The sequence below is a fragment of the Sceloporus occidentalis genome, unplaced genomic scaffold, assembly GCF_023333645.1.
Source record: "Sceloporus occidentalis isolate IW3139 unplaced genomic scaffold, rSceOcc1.0.p SCAF_53, whole genome shotgun sequence".
Taxonomy (NCBI): Eukaryota; Metazoa; Chordata; class Lepidosauria; order Squamata; family Phrynosomatidae; genus Sceloporus; species Sceloporus occidentalis.
In genome coordinates, this window is record NW_028317033.1 from 300,936 (window position 1) to 317,649 (window position 16,714).

Genomic DNA, 16,714 nt, shown 5'->3' on the forward strand with positions numbered 1-16,714 from the left:
GCCATTTTAGGAGGGATTTTTTCCCATTCCTCTTTGCAGATCCTCCCCAAGTCATTAAGATTTCAAGGCTGACATTTGGCAACTCGAACCTTCAACTCCCACCACAGATTTTCTATGGGATAGGCTGGCTAGGCCACTCCAGGACTTTAATGTGCTTCTTCTTGAGCCACTCCTTTGTTGCCTTGGCCGTGTATTTTGGGTCATTGTCATGCTGGAATACCCATCCCCGACCCATTTTCTATGTCCTGGCTGAAGGAAGGAGGTTCTGACCCAAGATTTGACGGTACATGACACCATCCATCCGGATGTTAATTTGCAAACTTCAGACTGGCCTGTACATGTGCTTTTTTGAGCAGGGGGACCTTGCTTCAAAATCCAGCTGCCTCTTGTCTTTATTGGGTAATTGACGATCGGCCATGCCCATGTCATATCTTTGTCAGTGGGAAAATGTACGAAATCATCAGGGGATCAAATCATTTTTCCTTCATTGTATAGACTCATGGAATCGAACCAATTAGTCAGGGCAGAATTTTATCTGGGCTGACTCCATCAATACACAAGATGGGCACCTGGGACCAGAGCCTGTCCTGGTATGTGAGTGTGTGTCTGGGTGTCAATGTGGCAGAGCCTGTTCTGGTGTGTGTGTTTGGGTGTTGGTGTGTGTCAGGACTCGGGTGATCAGGTCGGGTAGGAGCCCATGTGCAGGGGATACTTGGGGTTCAGTCTGTAACCCAGGGTGCATGATTATAAAAACAAAGACACCACAAGCAGAAATTCAGGTAATGCAATGTATTCTATGTATATAACAGGACAAGCAAATAGGGGTAATACAGTCTGTAAGCAAGAAACCGGACGTATGGCAAAATAAATACCGGTAATAAGTCTTTTGGCAGGGAGCCCACTTGGAAGGGCACGAAAGGCAGAGAGCCCACTTGGAAGGGCACGAAAGGCAGAGAGCCCACTTGGAAGGGTACGAAAGGCACACAACCCACTTGGAAGGGTACGAAAGGCACACAGCCCAATTGGAAGGACACAAAGCAGGTAACCAGGAACGGTGCAGGTGCAGGTGCAGGTGCAGGTGCAGGTGCAGGTGCAGGTGCAGGTGCAGGTGCAGGTGCAGGTGCAGGTGCAGGTGCAGGTGCAGAGCCACAGCAGAAAGGTCCACAGACTTCAATACAAAGGCTCTGACTGAAGGGCAGGGCAGGTTCATAAAAGCAGGGTAATCCAGGTAACAAGGCCCAGCTGGATGTATTGACTAGGGCTCAACCCAGGTAACAAGGCACACCTGATCCTAGTAATGAGTTCTGAGTGCTCTAGAGGGCGGAGGGTGGCCACTAGTGGTAGCAGATTTAAATGCCACAGGTATAAAAAAGCCATGGTTCAGGCAGCGAAAAAGTGGTTGCTGACAGTGTGGTATGTGTGTGGGTCTGGGTGTCAGTGTAGCAGTGTAGCAGTGTAGCAGTGTAGCAGTGTAGCAGTGTAGCAGTGTAGCAGTGTAGCAGTGTAGCAGTGTAGCAGTGTAGCAGAGCCTGTCCTGTGTGTGTATTTGGGTGTCGGTGTTACCGAGCCTGTCTTGTGTGTGTGTTTGAGTGTCGGTGTGGCTGAGCCTGTCTTCGTGTGTTTGTCTGGGTGTAGGTGTGGCAGAGCCTGTCCTGTGTGTGTTTGGGTTTCAGTGTGGCAGAGCCTGTCCTGCTGTGTTTGGGTGTCAGTTTGGTAGAGCTTGTTCTGGTGCAAAGGAGAAGAGGGCCCTGCTCTTGTGAATTTACAATCTAACCCAGAAATCAGTGAGTGGAAAACTGAAGCTATTGTGTTATTTACTCTATTTTAATCTGCATATTAAAAAATTGTGACTTTAGGCATCCCGTGTATGATAACTTTTTTTTTTACTGTACTGATGTACTCCCAATCACATAAGATTATATGCTATTATCTGCCAGTACATATGGATGCAGAGCAGATAAGATTCTATTTTATTTATTTACATAAAAAGGCCTGCCAAAATCCTCAGCACCAGGCCCATGATGTTCTTAATCCAGCCCTGTTTCCTCCATGTTTCCAAGTGTATACTGTAGCCAAAAAGATCTATTCACTAAGCTCTGAGTGCATGCAAGCTGACTAAAAGTGTGAATTTGCAGAGAAAAACTTTCAAGAATTGGACAAAAGCATAACAAATTCAATAAAGCCAAGTAGCAAATGCACTTACAAAATATCATTATTGAAGCCCCTGGGGTCCAGATTGGGACTTGATTGATATGCTAAGTAGGGCTAGGCCACTCAGTAAAGAAATTAGTTGTCACTCACCCTGAATTACTCTCTCTCTCATTCACACACTCAGTCATTCTCTCTCACACTCTCTCTCAATGTCTCCCTACCTTCTCCACTGACCGCTGTCAGTGAGTGAGAGAATTGTGAATGAGAGTGCGAGAGTGCTGCTGTATGCCCGGAAGTTCAGGCAGAACAGCAAAAAAGGAACCTCCCACGAGCTTTTGATCTCTCACACAGAAGCGATCATGTGGGGTTCAGCCCCAACCATCCCCTTCTGTCTGATCACTCTTAATGGTGCTGTGTTAACCCCTTCAATGCCTTAAATGTGTCTATGGCACAATTGTGGCATTTTAGTGGTTAATTTGTGTCCACAGTTCCCACAAGCTTGTAGGATAAAATCACAGTCAATGCTCTGCTCTTATGGAGCATCAGCATTGAAAGAGTAAAAAAAAAAATAAACAAAAAAAAAATCACTGACCCGGAAGTCAAAGGTGCTTCCAGGTCAAATGCTGTCAAAACCAAAAGGTAAAAAATAAACACCAGGTAGTGAGTCAAAAGGTAAGTGAAAAATAAAAATAAAATGAGTTACTTCCCGCAATACTGCAGCAGCCCAAACAACACTCCTCTCAGTGTTCAACAGAAAAAGACACGGGTATAGGGGCGCATGTACATGTGGGGAAGAAAATAAAAATAATAGTGCAATATATCAAGTAAGTAATATATTGTGAATGTGTAGTGAATGCACTCACAAAATACAGATGGTATACAGGCTCTTCAAGGTAAAATATTCTTTATTTCTTCTGTTTCTAAAATAGGTATAAAAGAAAAAAAGCCAATGGTGCAGAATCCTCCTATTATGGATAGAACTTATCTAAATGAATCTTTACGAATTTTAAATGATGAAAACACTTATAAAAAACTTCATACAAACCCTACAAAATCATTTCAAAATGAGTTGAGAATACTGCTACAGGAAGGACACAATAATAAAGTTCTAAATAAAAATGAATTTAACTTCCTAGATATTAAATATCCAAAAATACCAATCTTTTATTTTCTACCGAAAATACATAAAAACATGACAAGCCCTCCGGGATGCCCAATTATAAGTGGAATAGACTCACTAACCAACAATGCATCCCAATATGTAGACTTTTTTCTTCAAAAATACGTAACTATGAGCCCTTCATACATAAAAGATACAACACATATACTAAAAACATTGGAAGATATTACATGGTCAATGGACTACATATGGGCAACAGTGGATGTCACTTCACTATATACAGTCATCCCACATGAGTTGGGTATAGAGACTATTAGGAGTACATTAACCCTAGATACTAATATGGACACATTACAGAGCAAATTTATTACACATAATTATTTTTCCTTTAATGAGAGCTTTTACCTACAGACATGCGGTACTGCCATGGGAACCAGATTCGCGCCAAGCTACGCCAACCTCTATGTTGCGGATTGGGAAACGAATCACATTTGGAATAACAACCCGTTTGGCGCAAATCTGGTTCTCTGGAGAAGATACATCGACGACGTGCTCATAATATGGCATGGGAGTGTTGAGGATTTACAGAATTTTATAGTATATATTAATCAAAATAAATACAATCTCAATTTTACGTCTTGTGTAAACAAACAACAAATAGACTTTTTAGATCTTACTCTTTTTATTAAGGACAATAGAATAAACACCAAAACCGACAGAGTCACCTCCTGCTAAATAAATTTAAAGAAAGGAATTATCCGAAAGATCTTCTAGCAGATAGCCTACAAACAATACAGAATAAAGAAAGAGAAGATTTCACGAATCAAAATAAAAAACTAACTAATAAAGATGACTATAATTTCTCCTTCCTCACTCAGTAGAATGATAGAGCACCCCATATTAAAAAAGCATTAAGTAGATGTTGGCCAATCTTAAAGGAAGATGATGTATTACAGGGCCACTTACCTGATAAACCCCAAATTATTTACAAAAAACTAGCCAACTTAAAGACCATCTTAGCCCCTAGTGTTTTACCTGCCATAGACAAAAAGAGAGATCACCAAAAATTTTTAACAGATAAATCTCCAGGCTTCCACCGATGTGGAAGGTGTAAAGTCTGTAACACATGCAATGCTCAACAAAAGAAAATAACAACTTTTAAATGCAATAATACAGGGAAGGAGTATCAAATAAAAAATGTTATTCACTGTAACAGTAAAAATGTGGTATATCTACTGGAGTGTAAATGTGGCCAACGATATATTGGCCGCACCACAAGAGAGATGAAGGTGGAATACGTAATGAAAATATAAAACACAGTGTACCCAGACACTGTAATTCATGTAAAATGTTTTCACTGCCAGATTTTAGAATTCTGGGTATTGACCTAGTAAAAACACATTGGAGAGGAGGTGACATAAATTCAGCTCTGTCCAAAAAAGAGACGGAATGGATTTTTAAATTCCAGACCTATAAAAAAGGAGGATTGAATACGGATCTAGATATACTCACTTTCATGGACTGATCATTAACACTAATTTTTAATGATTTTAAAATAAAATAAATAAATAATTTTTTTTAAATATAATTTAATTCAAGTGTTTTTTTATTAATTTATATAATCCAGCTATTTATCTACAGCAACAGCTGGTAGTTTGCACATTTCTAAATTTCACTACGAGCTGTTTTCGACGTTCCAGGCAGGAGTTCCACTGCTTCGTCCTCTCTCTTCAACATCCGTCAAGGAGAGCGTACCCTCATGGACTATGCTATTGAATGTCGTACGCTAATGGCTGAGGTGAATTGGACCAGCGAGGCCCTTATTGCTGCTTTTTTGAACGGATTATCAGAGACTTTGAAAGACGAGATCGCTGCTCGTGATCTTCCATCTGACCTAGATTCCGTAATCTCGTATGTAACCCAGATCGACCTTCGTCTTCGAGAACAGCAGGTGCAACGAGACAATCTGAGAGCACGGGAGAGAGGTGTACGTTCCCTCCCGCGTCTTGCTCCTCAGTTCATAGCACCACCCACGTCTCCTGTCGCCTTCGAGGAGCCTATGCAGCTGGGAGTCACTCGCTTGTCTGAGAGTGAGAAAGCCAGGCGCAGAAGAGAGGGTCTCTGCCTATACTGCGGTCTGACTGGACATTGGGCCCGATCCTGCCCTAAGAAGTCGGGAAACGCCCGCACCTAGAGTGGTTTAGAGGACCTGCTTTAGGTGTGCTGGGTCTGTCCTCTGATTCTAGCAGTACTCGGATGACCGTTCCAATTCGGATATCATGGCCGGAGGGATCCGTTTGCACAGAGGCCTTCTTGGATTCTGGAGCCGCAGAGAACTTTATTGATGCCCATTTTGGCGAGCAGCAGTTTATTCCCACCACACTTAAAGACACGCCGGTGAGAATTGAAGCCATTGATGGCAGACCACTTCATCCGCCACAAGTCACCCGAACTACCGTACCAGTGACACTCTCCATTGGGATGATGCATAAGGAGAATCTTCTGTTCCTGGTAATCTGCTCTCCCTCGACTCCTGTTGTTTTGGGGTTTCCATGGTTACAGAGGCACAACCCTACCATCAATTGGGCAATTGGGGAGATCACGTCTTGGAGTCAAGCTTGCGGGGAGCACTGTGACACACCCATTCGACTGGCCATAGTGTCTACTGGGTCGGAGATGGCCGCTATGGTTCTTCCGAGTCATTATCAGGAGTTTGCGGACGTATTTGACAAGAAGGAAGCGGAGAAGTTACCTCCACATAGACCCTACGATTGCCCTATTGATCTCCTTCCGGGCACCATGCCACCCCGAGGTCTAGTCTATCCCTTGTCTGTTCCCGAGACCACGGCCATGGAATCCTACATCGAGGAGAATCTTAAGCGGGGTTTTATCCGTCGGTCTACGTCCCCGGCTGGAGTGGGATTTTTCTTCGTCAAGAAGAACGGAGAACTAAGACCCTGCATCGATTACAGAGGTCTGAATAGGATTACAAGGCGGAACTCCTATCCTATCCCCCTCATCTCGGAACTTTTTGACAGATTACGTGGGGCTCAAATCTTCACCAAGTTGGATCTCCGTGGGGCTTATAACCTGGTCCGTATTCGTGCCGGCCACGAATGGAGGACAGCTTTCAACACCCGCTCGGGACATTATGAGTACCTGGTCATGCCGTTCGGTCTGTGCAATGCCCCGGCGGTGTTCCAGGAATTTATCAACGACTGTCTACAAGACTTTCTCCAGCAGTTCGTGGTCGTATACCTGGATGATATCCTGATTTACTCGACGAACTTATCTATCCATCGCGACCAGGTCCGTCAAGTTCTGAGCCGTCTCCGACAGCATGGGCTATATGCCAAGTTGGATAAATGTGTTTTTGAGACCCGCAAGGTGACCTTCTTGGGGTACGTGATTACTCCTGAGGGTTTCGATATGGACCCATCGAAGGTTCTGGCGATCAAAGATTGGCCACGGCCTACGGGTCTCAAGGCCCTGCAACGTTTCCTCGGGTTTGCCAATTACTACAGACGCTTCATCCGGAATTACTCGAGGATTGTCGCTCCTCTAACGGACTTGACTAAGAAAGGGGCAAATGTGTCTGGGTGGTCCTCCGAAGCAGTGTCCGCGTTCACTCTTCTCAAAGAGAAGTTCACGACGGCTCCAGTATTACGGCATCCCAATCCGCTTCTACCATTTGTCCTGGAGGTGGATGCTTCTGAATCTGGAGTGGGAGCGATACTCTCCCAACGAGCTTCGTACAGCGGACCACTACACCCTTGCGGCTACTTCTCCAGACACTTCTCTACTGCCGAGAGGAATTATGATATCGGGAATAAAGAACTGTTGGCAGTTATCCTGGCCTTGGAGGAGTGGCGTCACCTGCTGGAGGGGGCCTCGGTACTGACCTTGATTCTGACCGATCACAAGAATCTCCAATACATGGAGTCGGCTAAGTGCCTCAATCCTCGCCAGGCAAGGTGGGCTCTCTTCCTCTCCCGATTTCCGTTTGTGCTAACGTACCGTCCGGGTTCAAAGAACACTAAAGCGGATGCACTATCCCGCATGCATACGCAACCTGAGGAGGAGAGTAGAGAGCCGGAACCCATCATCCCTTCTGCCAAGGTCGTTGCAGCCATTCGGTTACAGGGTTATGCCCCTTTGCTGGATCGCGTCACTCGTTCCCAAGGTCAAGCTCCGGATTCCTTGCCTCCGGGGAGACTGTACGTTCCTCCCAGTTTGCGGGTACCTGTTCTACGCACACTACATGGTGCTAGGACCTCGGGACATGCAGGAGTGGCACGCACCAGGGAGCTACTTTCACGGACTTTTTGGTGGCCTCATTGGGGCAGGGACGTTACAGCATTCGTTCAGTCATGTGCGAGATGCGCGGCCAACAAGCCCTCTCGTACTCGTCCGGCTGGCCTTCTTCGAACTCTCCCTTGTCCTTCGGTTCCCTGGACTCATGTGGCCATGGACTTTATTGTGGAATTGCCACCGTCCAGGGGACATACCGTGATCCTCGTAGTGGTCGACCGTTTCTCTAAAATGGCCCACTTTATTCCACTATGGAAACTACCCAGCGCCTCTACCCTGGCGGACATCTTCATCCGGGAGATTGTGCGACTCCACGGAGTACCATCTGAGATCGTGTCGGACAGAGGTACCCAGTTCGTGGCGAGATTCTGGCGTGAATTTACGAAATCCTTGGGCATCACATTGGCCTTCTCTTCAGCATATCACCCGCAGACGAACGGTCTGGTGGAGAGAGTAAACCAACATCTGGAACAGTATCTACGTCTCTTCATCAATGATCATCAGGATGATTGGGTCGATCTGTTGCCGTTTGCGGAATTTGCTAGGAACAACAAGCTCCAAGAATCTACCAGGATTTCGCCTTTCTTCTGCCTGTATGGTCTCCATCCACAGTCCCTCCCAGAGACATTACCGGTTTCAGCCATTCCAGATCTGGAGGAGAGACTTGCTTCCATTCTTACCACCTGGGCTTCGGTACATTCGGCATTAGAACACGCAGCTTCGCTCCAGCAGCGTCAGGCCAACAAGAGGCGCTCGCCCAACCCCTCGTACCGGCCTGGCGATAGAGTGTGGCTGTCCACTAGATTCCTGAGACTCCGGGTTCCGTCCATGAAATTGGCCCCACGGTTTATTGGGCCCTTTCCAGTTCTACGGCAGATCAATCCGGTGGCGTACGAACTGGCATTGCCCAGAACGCTCCGCATCCCTCGGGTGTTTCACGACTCATTGTTGAAGCCCCTAGTCTGCAACCGGTTTACCCGAGGCGGGAGTTCTACTACCGAGACTGCCAGGAGGGCTTCGGAGAGAAGGACTCCTCGGGTAATTCTTGATTCCCGGCGCCAACAGGGCAGTTTGCAGTATCTGGTACGATAGAGGGGTCTCGGTCCTGAGGAACGATCCTGGATACCTGCGGCACAACTCTCCGTACCACGACTGATACGTGCGTTTCACGCTAGGCGTCCTTCTCGCCATGGTGGTCGCCCTGAGGGCGCCCTTTCAAGGGGGGGTACTGTTACTTACCTGCCCCTGGCTCCCACGTTGCCGCCACGGAGGAGAGGGAGACCCCCCTCCAACACACGACCACCGGAGCCGCCACGGAGGAGAGGGAGACCCCCCTCCAGCGCACGACCCCCGGAGCCGCCACGGAGGAGAGGGAGACCCCCCTCCAACGCACGACCCCTGGAGCCGCCACGCAGGAGAGGGAGACCCCCCTCCAATGCACGGACACCGGAGCCGCCACGGAGGAGAGGGAGACCCCCCTCCAACGCACGGAACCGGAGCCGCCACGGAGGAGAGGGAGACCCCCCTCCAATGCACGGCTACCACCGCTGCAGCCTCCTCTCAGGAGAGGGAGGGCGCCCTCCAACGCGGTGCCGCTTCCGCCGTCATCTGCAGGATTGCCGCGCAGGAGAGGCAGACCTCCTGGAACACGGCGTCCGGCACTCGCGCACCCTCTAGTGGTGAACTCCCAGACTGCAGGCATTTATGAGGGGAGATTGCGCCACACTCATCATGGTGGCGATTCCCGGACATTGGTGGTGACGTCATGAGGTTTGGCGGGAGATTTGAACTTCCTCTGCAGTTCCTATTTAAACCTCCTCAGTTCTGTCTGACTTTGCCTTCTGTTGGTTGTCTATGCCTTGTGCTAGTACCCAGATAGCGTTTTCTGATTCCGTATTCCTGTGTATGATCCCGGCTTGTCTGACTTCGTTGATTTCCTGATTCCTGACCTCGGCTACGTTTACGTTTATCCTGTTTTCCTGAATCCTGACCTCGGCTCCGTTATATGACCATCCTGCTCTCCGGAAACCTGACCTCGGCTTGTTTGACCTGTTCTGTCCTGGAGTCCTACCTGACCACGGTGTCTCCTAACTACTTGTACGTGACAGGCATCTATAATTTATTTAAATTATTAATTTTAAAATATTTATATAATTTTAAATAAATTTCTATTCAGGTCTTAACCCAACATTATTTTAATTTGGTATTAATTAACTTATAGGGTGATCAATTCAATGCTAGTTTAATCATGATATGTGAATATAGCTATTTTGATTTAATATAACCCAACATTATTTTAATTTGGTATTAATTCATTTATAGAATTATCAATTTAATGCTAGTTTAATCTTAGTATAAAGTATAAATAATAGTATGTGAACATAGCTATTTTGATTTAATATAAATTTAAAAATACACTAGAAGAATCACAAATTAAAACTATATATCCGCATCTATACATGTTCTCTCTATAAACACGTTCATTAACACACATATTGCTTTATATTTGTCTCATCTTTACACTATACATATGAGTATAGTTCCCTTTCTTCCTCTCTCATACCTATCCATGTTTCCTCCGATACGTCTTAATGTGAAGATGTAAATAAGACCCCTGATATATTCTTTCTCTCCCACCAAAAAATTATGATCTTGTTTGAAAATCTCCGCGACGATCAAGACTTCAACATGAGTGGGGAGAAGACTGATATACGCCTATTGGGAGGAGCTAGAAACGTACCCAGAACCACAGCGTCCGGGTTGCCTGGAGACACTAGAGACATACTAAAGAAGAACTCCAGAAGCGTCCTGGTTGTCTGACAACGACATTGACGACGTAGTGACGACAAACCCGGAAGTTATAAAGAGGAAACGACGAATGAAATGGAACACCGATAGGACTTATAAATAGACGTTTAATCACCACGGACACTACAAAACTTTTCACTGCAGAAGCTGAACCTACCAATTTTCTCCTGAGGAAGCTGAGAGGCGAAACGCGTTGAGAAGTACCTGAGAAACCACCTAACAGAATCAGTGCGTTTTTGGATTTTTACCTAAATCCCCGGAGTTTTATGAAGTGCCTGGCAAAATCTACTATCCTGTAAGTGTATTCCAATTTCCTTATAGCACGACAGGAGGATTCTGCACCATTGGCTTTTTTTCTTTTATATAAATATATAAAGTGTCGCGCAAAAAGAAAAAAAAACAAAAAAAAAAAAACCACAATTTAAAGATATAAAATTCACCAAAGTTGTGACACACACAGTGTATAATCCACCAGAAATATAATTGAAAACAATACTTATATCCTCAATTAAGTGGAATTGGCATCCAACCGTTTTCAAATGGAGGCTTGTTGACATATGAAAATCAAAAACAAATAATAATCATAGTGCTTTCTATATTATATCAGTGAAAGACTCCCCCCCCCAGGATAATATTGCACTCACGTAAGGTTGAGCAAAACAGCTTGCTCAAACTAGACAAGCGTTGTGGGATTTCTCTCCCAAGTTGTATCTCCTCCGTTGTTTACGTTTGAACCGTTTTCTGATCCATACAAATAGCGAAATGCAGATGGGGAGACAGGATATGTATTGCAAAAAGATTTATTTGCAGCAATAAAGTGCAATGTGCTCTTGAATTAAAGTCTCAAAGTATCGGAGTCCTCTTTGTAGCTCCAACCGGCGAGAAACAGCTCCCGGGTATAACGTCAAACACCTAAACGCGTTTCGCCCTATCAGCAGGCTTCTTCAGTAGTGTGATGTTGCTCCAACTCCACCTCCCTTAAATAACTGATTCCATTTAAATTGTGTCCATTCCTGCAGCTCGTTAAGCATATCAAATTTAAAAAAATCTGGTTTAGAAACAGTGATGCATGTCATTCATATTTAACCCTGTAAGTGACAAAATAAATGGAAATACCGGCCATATGATGTGTTTCCAAAATCAGGACAAACACCTTAATAATTTTTGGAGTTTTTTTTTTCATCATTTGCACTGGCTATGTACAGTTTGTATAGCTGAAACCATGAATTTTAGATAATTTTCATACCAAATGATTATATATATTTCATATATCGCTACATATACTTTACCTCTATCAACCATGTATGAAATTAATGTACTGAATGTGCATCACTATTTCACTATTGTTCAGTAAAGTCGAGCCACTGCAAAGCGATAAGTATCCGTCTATCTATCTATCTATCTATCTATCTATCTATCTATCTATCTATCTATCTATCTACATGCACACTATGTACATATATCACATTTAAAATGTGACAATATGGTAGTTTTGATTAATAGGTGTGCTCCTGAAATGAAATATTGGTGACCCTTAGATCAGACTATAGTTTTTGGGTATGAAGATGATCCTGGATTTATATTTATAATTCATAAATGTATCACTGCCTGACACCCTTTCCAGTTAAGAAGATCAACTGCTCCTAGTTTTAGGGAACATCAAAGAAGAAAAGAATTATTAACAAATACATAAAAAAAACTGATATAATGGATATATTGGTTGCCTTCTGCCACCCTGTGGCTAAAAGGAATAATCCTATTTCGTAATTTCAGACATTTAAATATTTAACATAAAGCAGAATTATATATAATTTGGGTGGCAAATCTGATATATTTGAATGTATGATTATATTTGTAGATAAATCTATTACATTATACTATATTAAAAGACTATGAATTTTTAAAGGGGACAAAATATCATCCCCACTATTACTCTCTCCTACCCAACACCTCTTTACATCATCACCATTGCCTTCCTTTCTTGGCTCAGGAGAGGGCTTTCCGGGTGGTATATAAATGTTAGTTATCATGACCATGGTAGTTGTAGCTAACAAACCATCATTAACCTTTAAACTTTAGTTTACAATAGCAGGGGCGGTAAAGAATAGCTATAAATACCTAAGTCTAGATTGTAAACTCGCAAGAGCAAGGTCCTCTTATCGTTTTGTACCAGTTTGTTTTTAAGTGTGATTTTAATTGTTTTTACCATAAGAATGCTATGGAATCTGCTGTTGCTATATACATAAATGTAATGTAGGTGTGTTCGGCCTGTAATGTAGGCCACCACAACCCCGGTTTATAATTCAGTTTTTTAGGCTGTCATCAAGAATGTATATTCTCTACTGACTGACGTAAAATCTGGTCATTGAGAAATTAGGACCTACCGACTTTGTTACATCTCGATATTTTCTGATGTTTTATACATAACTATTTTCTATAAAAATGTAACCTATTTATATAACTTTCAGACATGTAAGTGTATCTACTCAGAATGCATGCCTTGCCTTAGAAAAAGGTCTGATTCAGCAGGAAATTTAACACAGTAACAATGTAATAACTCAAAAGTATTTTATACTTTTTTGTAAAAAAATAAAATAAAACAACCCTGCTGGTTTAGTGTTAAGAAACAATGAGACCTGTGACACTGAACTTTGAAAGTTGTATTGGTATTTTATTAGCATCATAGCCCAGCTATCTCTGTTACCACTAATGTAGCTGCCTTAGGTTTGCCCATAGTGGCCTGTGGTGGAAGGTATAGGTAGATAAGGAAAGTAAACCATATACACCACCAATTATATGAACTTTTATACATATTATAACTGAGTGTCTTTAGATTAAAAAATTTTTTCCTGTGCAAAGGCATCCATTCTTATTTTCATTTCATCTGCATAGCTCCCAGCTCCTTAGCTTGCAGGAGATTATTATTATTATTATTATTATTATTTGTTGCTGTTGTTTTATATAGTGCCATCAAATTCTGCAGCTCTTAATTTATTCTGTCAGTATACTCACTACCAGCCAGCCATGCTCATGGAAGAGTTTCTGATGGCCTGCCGAGCAAGCACATGGAGCCCCATTGATTTTTAATGTAAATTCCTTTATTTTTTGTCAATTAATTGCATTGTCTGGTGCAAAATGAAGACAGTGTGGGACAGTACACTGCCATTTTGGAGCTGCAGCTTCTTCTGTAGGTGCATGTGTAGATGTATTTTGGTAAATAATGCATATTAGAGTACTTACAAAGTATACCAAGACTGTTCTTTAATACCAGATAACAGACATTAGACATTGTAAATAGTACATTGTAAATATCTGGTTATAACATTAAATGTATTAAGAACAATAACCTGACTATAAATATGGCTTAAAAATCTGTATTTTTTTTTGTCATCAGGCAACATTTCATACTTTCCAGTTTTGTGATCTAATAAGTAATGCAGAGGGACACCCAACTCACTACAGTTAAATATTGTCTGTCTACAATTCTTTGTACTAAACCATTTAATTCAAAATGAATTCCCTTCAGTTCCTGTGAGTTTTCTCATTAAATTAGAGCAGAGCTGTGCTTCTAAAATACTTGTCTTTCTCGAGTTGATGTATTTGGCCTGTTACCTTTGTAAGAAAGATTGTGTAACAATGGCGGGGGCGTGTAGAGAGTACTTCCTAAATGAACAGCTAATGAATAACAGCCCTGATGCTGTTTGTATCAGCTCTCCAATGGCTTGTTTTTTTGTGCATACGAACAGAAAATCCATCTGTCAAACGTAAACTGCTGTTCTGTGGCACATCTCCTTTGTAGATTTACACCGTCACTGCATTGTCATCAGCTCTGCTCCTGGTCAGGAGGGACCTCTGTAGACACAGAATGTTAAACACCAGAAACACTTCAAATTGAAAAATGGCATTTGTTAAAATAGAGGTGGAGGTGTGTTCACTGACCGTAACAGTGCTTCTAGGTCCATGCAAACTGGTTCAGACGCACAGCAATACTTCATGTCCCTTATGGGACACATCATTAAAAATCTCTCTTTTGTACTTCTTGTAGAATACTACACTACACAGCATGTCTGTGGTATTCTCTGTGCTCTACTCTTGTTTTTGTCCAGTTAGGGAGATCAGAGTCTCAGCTGACTGGTCTGTAGTTTTGCAACACAGATGTCAAGTGTGTCACGACCACCACCACACTGGCACTTACCGCAGAAGTTTTTCTACCCAAAGTACTACTGCTGAAGGAGAAGCCCCCGGCAGCAGCACCCCAGGATTTAGAGGATCCCAACAGTAAGGAGGCCAGGTAGAGGTAGGTAATATTGGAATGGAGTTGGATCAACAAGGTATTGGTAAAGCGTAGAAGGATCTGGTAAAGGATCCCGCAGGGTGGAGATGATGCCAAAACAGTAGTCAGGAAAGCTGGGTCAGAGTACCAAAATCGGGTAGTCATACAAGCCGTGGTCAAAATCCAGAGAGGGTAGTCGAACAAGCCGGGGTCAAAATCCAGAGAGGGTAGTAGTACAAAATCCGCAGGCAAGAGAGACGTCAGGCAAGCAAAGGGTCAAAATACTCAGGAGACTAAACAGCACGGTGCACACAGCAAAGACCACAACAGGGTAACTGGGAGGAGGATGTCCGGATTTTTAAATCCTGTGCCAGACCTAAGCTCCGCCCACTGGATGACATCACTGATGCAGCTTCAGCCTGTCATCAAGACCACGCCCCCAGATATGCTGTGACGACACGCCCCCATCTTACTCAGGAACCATGGATGTGCCGAGATCGGGTAAGTACTTGTCTCTGGGGGTCTCCATCTCGTGGTGCCCGTCGCGCACGGGCATTAGCTTGCCCGTGCTTGACGGGACCCGGGACTGTGACAAAGTGCTTTTCCAAGTCACCATGTCTCTATATATTCATGCATATCACCATCATATGATGTCATTTCTTTTTTCATGTGTTTTGCTTTAAAACATACTGAAATGGCTGGACATGTAAGGCAGGTTGGCGGTCATTCCCCAGCCCCTCCACAACTTCTAATGGAGTTGTCACTTCTGAAACCTGAAAAGTTGGGTGCCATTCACCGTGTAACCATGGCTCTTTTTAGTTTTAATGGGTTATAATTGGAACTCTTCTCCTGCCCCTCACCCCTCACCCTTCTAAGCTCAAAAGTTTGCATTTGAGTTTTTAAGGAGATTTATGGTTCAACTTCCTGACTTCACTCTGCATTATGAAAGGCCAGCTTCAGTGAGATTCTCTTGCAAGAATACCCCCATCTTGCAAATCAAAAATAGGATTACCACCATTAAATAACCTGTGAGTTTGGGGATATAAGAGACTCTTTAATCAGGGACAGAATAGTCTGTGGTATAAGAGATTCCCAATTAAGAGAGAGACTTTTAAGAGAAGATGAGCTGAATCTTGAAAATTGTCTCCAAATATGTAGAGCCTCACAACTAGACTTGTGCATTCGTCTTCGAGCGAACATGAAAACAAACACGAAGAGTGCGTTTTTGTGTTCGTTCCGAAGACACCCGAAGAGAAGACAGCGGCGGTAAAACGTAGGCGAAGACACACACCACGAAGATCTTCGTGATCGTCTTCGTCTACCACTCTCCCCGGTCCCTTCCCCTTCTAACTTACCTTGGCATCGCGGCATTGCGGCAGTTCACGGAAGTGGAAATCCGCAGGTTCGCCGTCACGGGTTACAGGGCAGTGCGAATGAGCCTATTGGTCGCCTACAGGGACCTCCTCTGGCATCAACCAATTGGTTGATGCCAGAGGAAGACCCTGCAGGTGACCAATAGGCTCACTCGCACGGCCTTTGTAACCCCTGACAGCGAACCTATGGATTTCTGCTCCCGTTAACCCCTTCGATGCTGCGTTAGATAACGGGAGCGAAAATCCATAGGTTAAAGGGCCGTGCAAGCGACCAATAGGCTCACTTGCACGGCCCCTTAACCCCTTAAGGTGCAACAAGTGCACCAGGAGCCTAAAAGTCTTTAAAAAGTAAAACCCCTAATGAAGCAACTTGTCCGGCAGATTCTACTGGTCTTTATTGGTCGTTCGTACAGACATTTAACTGATAGAACAGGGAGACCAGTGTGATGTGCCGGGTAAGTTGCAGCGTTGCGGCTTTAAAAGTCTGTACGAGCGACCAACAGAGTCGCTCGTACAGACTTTTAAAACCCCAATGCTGCAACTTACCCTGCAGATCCCACTGGTCTCCCTGTTCTATCAGTTAATAAATGATAGAACAGGGAGACCAATGGTATCTGCCGGACAAGTTATGGCACCAGGAGTTTAACAGTCTGTACGAGCGACCCTATTGGTCGCCAG